Source organism: Tachyglossus aculeatus, chromosome 5 (genome assembly GCF_015852505.1).
Source record: "Tachyglossus aculeatus isolate mTacAcu1 chromosome 5, mTacAcu1.pri, whole genome shotgun sequence".
NCBI lineage: Eukaryota > Metazoa > Chordata > Mammalia > Monotremata > Tachyglossidae > Tachyglossus > Tachyglossus aculeatus.
This window is the reverse complement of record NC_052070.1, coordinates 30,210,900-30,219,643: the sequence shown is the minus strand read 5'-3', so window position 1 is coordinate 30,219,643 and position 8,744 is coordinate 30,210,900. Positions and strand designations below refer to the sequence as shown.

Below are 8,744 nucleotides of genomic sequence, written 5' to 3'. Positions count from 1 at the left end.
TGTGTCTGTTATGTTGTTATATTGTCCTTGCCCAAGCACTTAGTATAGTGCTCTGCACACAATAAGTGCTCAATAAATAATTGACTGACAGACTGAACTGGGAATCCTGCTGCTCTTTTGAATTTGCCCCTCACCTTTATCTTTTGTACATTTGTTTGCCTTCTCTAATGTGTCTGTTGCCAATAGCTCCCCTCCTTCGTTCTTAGATTGTGAGCCCCTTAAGGCCAGGGACTTGGATCTATAATAATAATAATAATAACGATGGCATTTGTTAAGCACTTACTATGTGCAAAGCACTGTTCTAAGCACTGGGGGGATACAAGGTGATCAGGTTGTCCCTCGTGGGGCTCACAATCTTAATCCCCATTTTACAGATGAGGTTCTCTGAGGCTCAGAGAAGTTAAATGAGGTCACACAGCAGACATGTTGCAGAGCTGGGATTAGAACCCATGACCTCTGTCTCCCAAGCCCGTGCTCTTTCCACTGAGCCACGCTGCTTCTCTACCTCATGTATATATAGATATACTGCACTTATTGCAGTGCTTTGCCCACAGTAAACACTAAATACATAAAAGCTGCTACTACTACTGCTACTGCTATTACTACCGTCGAGTCGTCTCTGACCCTAAGCGACACCGTGGACACATCTCTCCCAGAACACCCGACCTCCACCTGCAATCATTCTGGTAGTGTAGCCATAGAGTTTTCATGGTAAAACTCAAGAAGTGGTTTACCACTGCCGCCTTCCGCACAGTGAACTTGAGTCTCCACCCTCGACTCTCTCCCAGGCCGCTGCTGCCCAGCACGGGTGAGTTTTGACTTGCAGCAGATTGCCTTCCACTCGCTAGCCACTGTCCAAGCTAGGAATTGAATGGATATGCCTCTGCTTGACTCTCCCTCCTGTAGTCGAGACTGGTAGAGTACTGGAAACTCTCCAGGTGCGACCCTGAGAGGATTACTACTACTACTACTACTATTACTATTACAACTACTACCACCGCTACTACTTTGGTGGGCCAACTCTTAAGAGGACAGGGACTGCATTACGTTAATTCTATACAGAGCCTACCACAGTTACAGATAAATGTTAAACTCCTACAAAGGAACACTGTTCTTGAACTGAGATTGGGTCATTGTCTACATTAGAGAGCCAGGAGGGTTGAAGGTGACTCCCAAGTCTGATCTGCGTCCAAAAAAGATCTTGGGCAAACTACAAGTGGTCAAAGGCTCCCTTTTTGGGGAAGGGAGTGGTGTTTTTTCCCCCTTCGCAGGGCTGGCCCAGTGGGCTACTGGGATTTGTTTCCTCAGTTAGTCAATCGTACTTATTGAGAACTTACTGTGTGTGGAACACTGCACTAAGAGCTTGGAAGAGTACAATATAACAATAAACAGACCACATTGCTCGCCCACAGTGAGTTTAAAGTCTAGAGGGGGAGTCAGACATTGATATAAATGAATAAATTACAGATGTGAACAAAAGTGCCATGGGGCTGGGAGGGGGGATGAATAAAGGGAGCCAGTCAGGGCAACGCTGGAGACAGTGGGAGAAGAGGAAAGAAGAGCTTAGTCAGGAAAGGCCTCTTGGAGGTGAGGTACAATGAGAAGGTTGGCATTAGAGGAGCTAAGTATGTGCACTGAGCTGTCGGAGGAGTTTCCTGAAGCCACGGGGGCCCCCACCATGCTTCCATCACTGTCAGCCACCACCCTCAATCTGCACTCCTGACATCAGACTCAGGTTGATGTCTGATATCATCAGAGGTTGACATGGAGGTTGAATGGGGAATGGTCTGGGGTTGGGGGTGGGGAGGCTAAGTGGCAGATGGACGGCCCTGGAGGCGGAGATTACCGGACCATTCCTGCAGAGGAGAAGGCTGGGACCAAGGCAGCTTTGGGGAGCTTCTTGGCTGCCCTCACCAATACATTATCAGTGTTACGAAGTGGTTTTCCATACCTTTTGCCTAAGACATTGGCTTGCATCAGTTTAGAGAGGAAGCATGGCCTGGTGGAAAGAGCACGGGGACCAAGGGGGATCAGGAGACACAGATCCTAATCCTGCCTCGGCCACTAGCCTGCTATGTAACCTTGGGGGAATCACTTCTGCATCTCTGTTGGCTCACCTGTAAAGTGCATTGCATAGTGGATAGTGCACAGGCTTAGGAGTCAGAGGACCTAGGTTCTAATCCTGGCTCTGCCACATGTCCGCTGTGTGACCTTGGGCAACTCACTTCACTTCTCTGTGCCTCGGTTACCTTATCTGCAAAATGGGGATTGAGACTGTGAGCCCTAGGTAGGACAGGGACTGTCCAACTTGATTTTCCAATCTACCTCAGCGCTTAGAACATTGCCTGGCACATAAGTGCTTAACAAATGCCATAATTATCATTATTATTATTATTATTATTATTATCTACCCCACCATTTAGAACAGTGCTTGACACACAGTAAGCACTTAAAAAACATGATCATTATTAAAATGGAGATAAGGTAAACTGTGAGTCCCAGTATCGGGCAGGGACGGTATCCAATCTGATTTTCTTGTGCATGACCCAGCACTTACCCAAGTGCTTTAGAAATACCCTTCTAATCATTTTATGGGTTAGTTTGCTTCCAGTGAGCAGACCTGCTCACGGGTCAGTGATTTCTGAAACTTACTGCTTTGGGTGGTCCCCAAGGACTTTCCCCTCAGCATTTCAACCCAGAGGTTGTCCTCATCTTTCCACCACCCAAGTATCACTGGAGAGAGTTGGGAATGGATTTGCTATTTTTTCCAGTACTGAACACATTGAAACATCCAACATTCAGATCAGATGATTCGGGGCATCTTCTCTGTTACAGTTGAATGTTATTATTAAGAAGCACCACATAAGGTGAAGCCATTTCAGAAGGTTGTTGGAGCTCAAATAATTTCTGAAATCAAATTTGCCTGCTTCCCTCTGTAATAATTATGGAATTTGTTAAGCAGTTACTACGTGTCAAGCACTAACTGCTGGTTTAGACACTCTTTAGATCAATCAATCAATCAATCATATTTATTAAGCACTTACTGTGTGCAGAGCACTGTACTAAGTGCTCGGGAAGTACAAGTTGGCAACATATAGAGATGGTCCCTACCCAACAGTGGGCTCACAGTCTAGAAGTGGGCTCACAGTCTAGTGTCCAGTTTAGACACTTGGAACATTTAAAGGTTCAAGAGGCCTTCCTTAAGCCCCCCTTTCCTCTTCTTCCACTCCCCTTTTCATTGCCCTGAATTTCTCCCTTTATTCATCCTTCCTCCCAGCCCCACAGCACTTTATTGTGTGCTTACTGTGTGCAGAGCACTGTACTAAGCACTTAGGAAGTACAAGTTGGCAACATAGAGACATGGTCCCTACCCAACAATGGGCTCACAGTCTAGAAAGGGGAGACAGACAACAAAACAGAACATATAGACAGTTGTCAAAATCGTCAGAATAAATAGAATTTAAGCTATATGCACATCATTAACAAAATAAATAGAATAGTAAATATGTACACGTAAAATAGAGTAATAAATCTGTACAAATATATACAAGTGCTGTGGGAAGGGGAAGGAGGTAGGGCAGAGGTGGGGGATGGGGCAGAGGAGAGGAAAAAGGGGGCTCAGTCTGGGAAGGCCTCTTGGAGGAGGTGAGCTCTCAGTAGGGCTTTGAAGGGAGAAAGAGAGCTAGCTTGGCAGATGTATGGAGGGAGGGCATTCCAGGCCAGGGAAAAGACGTGGGCCAGGGGTGGATGGTGGGACAGATGAGAACGAGGCACAGTGAGGATGTTAGCGGCAGAGGAGCGGAGGGTGTGGGTTGGGCTGTAGAAGGAGAGAAGAGAAGTGAGGTAGGAGGGGGTGGGGTGATGGAGAGCCTTGAAGCTGAGAGTAAGGAGTTGTTTGCTTGATTTGTAGGTTGACAGGCAACCACTGGAGATTTTTGAGGAGGGGATAGGAAGAGAGATTGAACCAGCAGGGTAGTGGTTTGGATGGAGAGGAAAGGGCGGATCTTGCCGATGTTTTGGAGGCGAGACCGGCAGGTTTTGGTGACGGATTGGATGTGTGGGGTGACTGAGAGAGCAGAGTCAAGGATCACACAAAGGCTGCGGGCTTGTGAGACGGGAAGGATGGAGTGCCGTCTACAGTGATGGGAAAGTCAGGGAGAGGACAGGATTTGGGAGGGGAGATAAGGAGTTCAGTCTTGGACATACTGACTTTTAGATGGCGGGCAGACATCTAAAACTCAGTATGTACATATCTATAATTTATTCATTTATATTAGTGTCTGTCTCCCCCTCAAGATTGTAAACTCGTTGTGGGTAGGGAATGTATCTGTTTACTGCTATCCCGTACTCTTCCAAGAGCTTAATCTAGTGCTCTGGACACAGTAAACTGCCTGCTGTGTGACCTTGGGCAAGTCACTTCACTTCTCTGGTCCTCAATTAATCACATCTGTAAAATGGGGATTGAGACTGTGAGCCCAATGTGGGACTGGGACTGTATGCAACCTGATTTGCTTGTATCCACCCCAGAACTTAGTACAGAGCCTGGCACATAATAAGCACTTAACAAATACCATAATTATTATCATTATTATTAGTAGTAATCGCTCAATAAATACGATTGAATGAATGAACAAATGAACGAAAAGCTAGGACACAATCCCTGTCCCACATGGGGCTCTCAGTCTTAAGTGGGATGGAGTAGGATTGAGTCCCCATTTTACAGATGAGGAAACTGAGACAGATAAAATAAGTGACTTGCCCAAGGTCACACAGCAGACAAGTGGCAAAGCTGGGATTGAAACGCTGGTCCTTTGACTCCCAGGACTCTGCTTTATCCATTAGGCCCACGCTGCTCTGTACTTTTAGTCTCTCCACTCTTCACTCACACAATCAGTCAGTCACTAGTACAGTGTTCTGCACACTGGGAACTCAGTATGGGCTTGGGAGAGTACAATACAGTTAGTAGAGCCGCATCCGTCCCTTAAAATCCAGCGGGGGAGACAGACGGTCAAATAGCAGATAGGAGAAAGACATAGAGACATAAGAACATAAGTATAGGCACCCCACCCAGTAGCACACGGAAGGTTAGATTGACAGAGGATATAATCTGGGAAGATTAGAAATTAATTGGGGAAGGCCTCCAGAAGAGATGTGATTTCAGATGGGTTTTGAAGAGAGGGAGAGCTGTGATCTGTCAGAGTGAAGTGGGAAGGTGTTCCAAGCAGAAAAGAGGGTATGAGCAACCGGTCAGCAGTGAGATGCATGAGAATGATGCAGAAAGAGTAGGTTAGCTCAAGTGGGATAAAGTGTGTTGGTTGGGGTATAGTGGGAGAAGAGAGTAAATAGGGGAAAACTGATGGAGTGACAATGTCAAAAGTCCAGAGTTTGTACAGAGAGCAATGGGTCACCATGGTCGTACGAGCCATGTTGGCTTTTTAGAGCAGCAGTATGGCATAGTGAAAAGATCACAGGCCTGGGAGTCAGGAGGACCTGGATTGTAATCCCGGCTCTGCCACTAATAATAATAATAATAATAATAATAATAATAATAATAATAATAATAATAATAACATTTTTTAAGCACTTACTATGTATAAAGCACTGTTCTAAGCACTGGGGAGGTTACAAGGTGATCAGATTGTCCCACAGGGGGCTGACAGTGTTAATCCCCATTTTACAGTTGAGGTAACTGAGGCAAAGAGAAGTTAAGTGACTTGCCCAAAGTCACACAGCTGACAATTGGCAGACCCAGGATTTGAACCCATGACCTCTGACTCCAAAGCCCGGGCTCTTTCCACTGAGCCACACTGCTTCACACTTGTCTGCTGTGTGACCTCGGGCAAGCTACTTCACTTCTCCAGGCCTCAGTTACCTCAGCTGTAAAATGGGAATTAAGACTGTAAGCCCTGTGTGGGACAGGGACTCTGTCCAACCCGATTAACTCATATCTACCCCAGCACTTTGAACAGTGCTTGGCACATAGTAAGCACTTAAAAAGTACCATAATTATTATTTAAGGATTCTGAGGAGTGGAAAGCCGTGTGTAGAAAAACATCTTAGAAAATTGATCTGGGTTAGAGAATGAAGTATGGACCTGAAAGGGAAAAGACTGGCGGCAGGGCGTGTCCATGAGGAGGGTGAAGCAGTAGATAAGCTAGGGAGGGTATGGCAAGCACTTGGACCATTGGAGTGACTGGATATTCAATCAATCATATTTACCAAGCATTTACTGTGTGGAGAGCATTGTATTAAGCGCTTGGGAAAGTACAACATAACAATAAATAGACACATCATCTGTCCATAACGAGTTTACGGTCTAGAGGGATAGAGGGATAGGGGATGGATTCTGAAAATGTGGTGGGGGAAATGCTGACTGGTTTTGGTGACAGACTGAATATGGGAGTAGAAACGGAGGGAGGAATCAAAGGTAATGCCTCGATGATGGGCTTGAGAGATGGGGGAGCATAATGATATTTTGAAGTGTGATGGGAAAGTTACAAGGAGAGGAATAATCTCTCCCTCTAGACTACTACAAGCTCCTTGTGGGAATGGATCATGTCTACCTACTCTATTGTACTCTCCCAAGCTTAGCACAGGGCTCTGCACAAAACAAGTGCTCAACAAATGCCACCGATCGATAGAGGATTGGGGAAGAAAGATGAGGAGTTTGGTTTTGGACATGCTGAGCTTGAAGGACTGACAGGACTCCCACTTAGTGACATCCCAGAGGCAGAAGGAAATGCGAGATTGCACTCAACAGCAGGGAAGGGGTGTCTGTCAGGGTAAATTTGGGGCATAAGCAACAACAGAAGGAGATCTGTTACACCAACAGTGAATAGTTTTAGTTTTTCTATTGCATAACTCTCATTGCTGCTTTGTTTCTTTGGTTTTCGATTTAACTAGGTTTGTTTTCATCTGTTTGTTTTCTTTTCATTTAAAGAGAGAAGGCCATGCTAGATGCCATTTGTGGTTCAGGCCAATGGTCTGTTCAATCCAGGGCTTTGTCTTCAAGGGGTCACCAGGGTACCTGACAGAAAAGTGCGAGACTGCAAACTCCTTGTGGACAGGGAACATGGCTTTGGGCTCTATTGAACTGTACTCTCCCAAGCACTTAGTACAGTGCTCTGTACACAGTAAGCACTCAATAAAAACCATTGATTAGTTATGCTTCTGGACACCATGGTTGTGGGTAGACCACCCAACATCCTTAACTGTCCCCTCCCCATCTCTGACTTTCCCTCTATTAACCCAATATGTACCACTCATCCCTGAATTTAACCAAATCCAATTTTACTGATAATGTCTCTGTGAATGACTTCCTGGGAGGAACAGATACCTTGTGCTCAGCTCCCTGATGAGTATAGAAGTATTTTCTTGTGTCTTGAACTGAGCACCCTCCAACTCCTTGTCCTTCTGGGTGGAATATGGAAAACAGTTTTGAGTTTACATCCACACCCACGAAAGGGTTGGGTGGGGTGTACCTCAATCCTTAGCTGTTTCAGCTTTCATCTTTCTGGCTTGAGGGTCATTTATCAATGGTATTTTTTTGAGCACTTATTATGTGCAGAGTCCTAACTCATTCAATCCATCATCCAGCTTCTCCATCTGCCCAATCATTTTATGTCATGCTTCTTGGTCTTTTCTTTTTAAAGGACTCAATTCAGGCCCCAAACTCATGGGAGTGAGTACCTCAGCAATCTCGGGACAATTTCTTGGTTTTTCCCCAAACTTGAGCCGAGAAGCAGTGCGGCCTAGTGGATATAGCACGGGCCTAGGAGTCAGAAAGATATGGGGTCTAATCGTGGGACCGCCACTTGTCTGTTGTGACACCTTAGGCAAGTTCCTTCATTCTCTATGCCTCAGTTCCCTCATCTGCAAAATGGGGATTAAGAATGTGAGGCCCATGTCGGACATGGACTGAATCCAAACTGATTAGCTTGTATCTACTCCAGCACTTCCCTCTCTGGATCTCACCTGGAGAGTTTCCAGACTCTACCAGTCTCAGCTATGGGAGGGAGAGTCAAGCAGGGGCATACCCATTGCATTCCTACCTTGGGCAGTGGCTAGCGAGTGGAAGGCAGTCTGCTACAAGTCAAAACTCACCTGTGCTGGGCAGTAGCGGCATGGGAGAGAGTCGAGGGCAGAGACTCAAGATTACTGCGTGGAAGGAGGCAATGGTAAACAACATCCATATTTTTACCAAGAAAACTCTATGAATACACTCACGATTGCAGATGGAGAGTGGGGTGCTGTGGGAGAGATGTGTCTCTGGATTTGCTATGGGTCAGGGACAATTCAACAGCATGACAAGACTCCAGCACTTAGTACAGAGCCTGGCACATAGTAAGCACTTAAAGATCGCCAAACAAAAATACTTCCAGGAGCCAACACCACTGAGGGAGATGTCCCCCTGCCATACTTTGAGCACAACTCCCAGACTTGCTCATCTCAGTTCTCTGGGAAGACCTGAGATGTTCTCATCAGGGGAGAGATCCCAAATGGCAGCTCTCTGGAAGCAATCTTCTCCAAGCATTTCCTGCTCCCTTTACATTGTGAGAATTTTGGCAAAAAATGATCACCATGCTTCCAGTCTGGGAATTGTATAATCCACCTCCCAGCAAATATATTCTTCCAGATTGTAAACTTCCCGATAGACTGGAAGCTCACTGTGGGCAGGGAATGTTTCTGCCAACTGTTGTATTTTACTCTCCCAAGCACTTAGTACGGTGTTCTACACACAGAAC

General features: G+C 45.9%; 1 non-coding gene across 1 annotated transcript; it reads right to left on the bottom strand.

Annotated features, from left to right (window-relative positions):
• Positions 1 to 818: 818 nt before the first annotated feature.
• LOC119928989 lies at positions 819 to 956 on the bottom strand. Its single transcript, XR_005451133.1, has one exon. It is a non-coding gene; the product is annotated as a small nucleolar RNA SNORA7 (small nucleolar RNA).
• Positions 957 to 8,744: the final 7,788 nt, after the last annotated feature.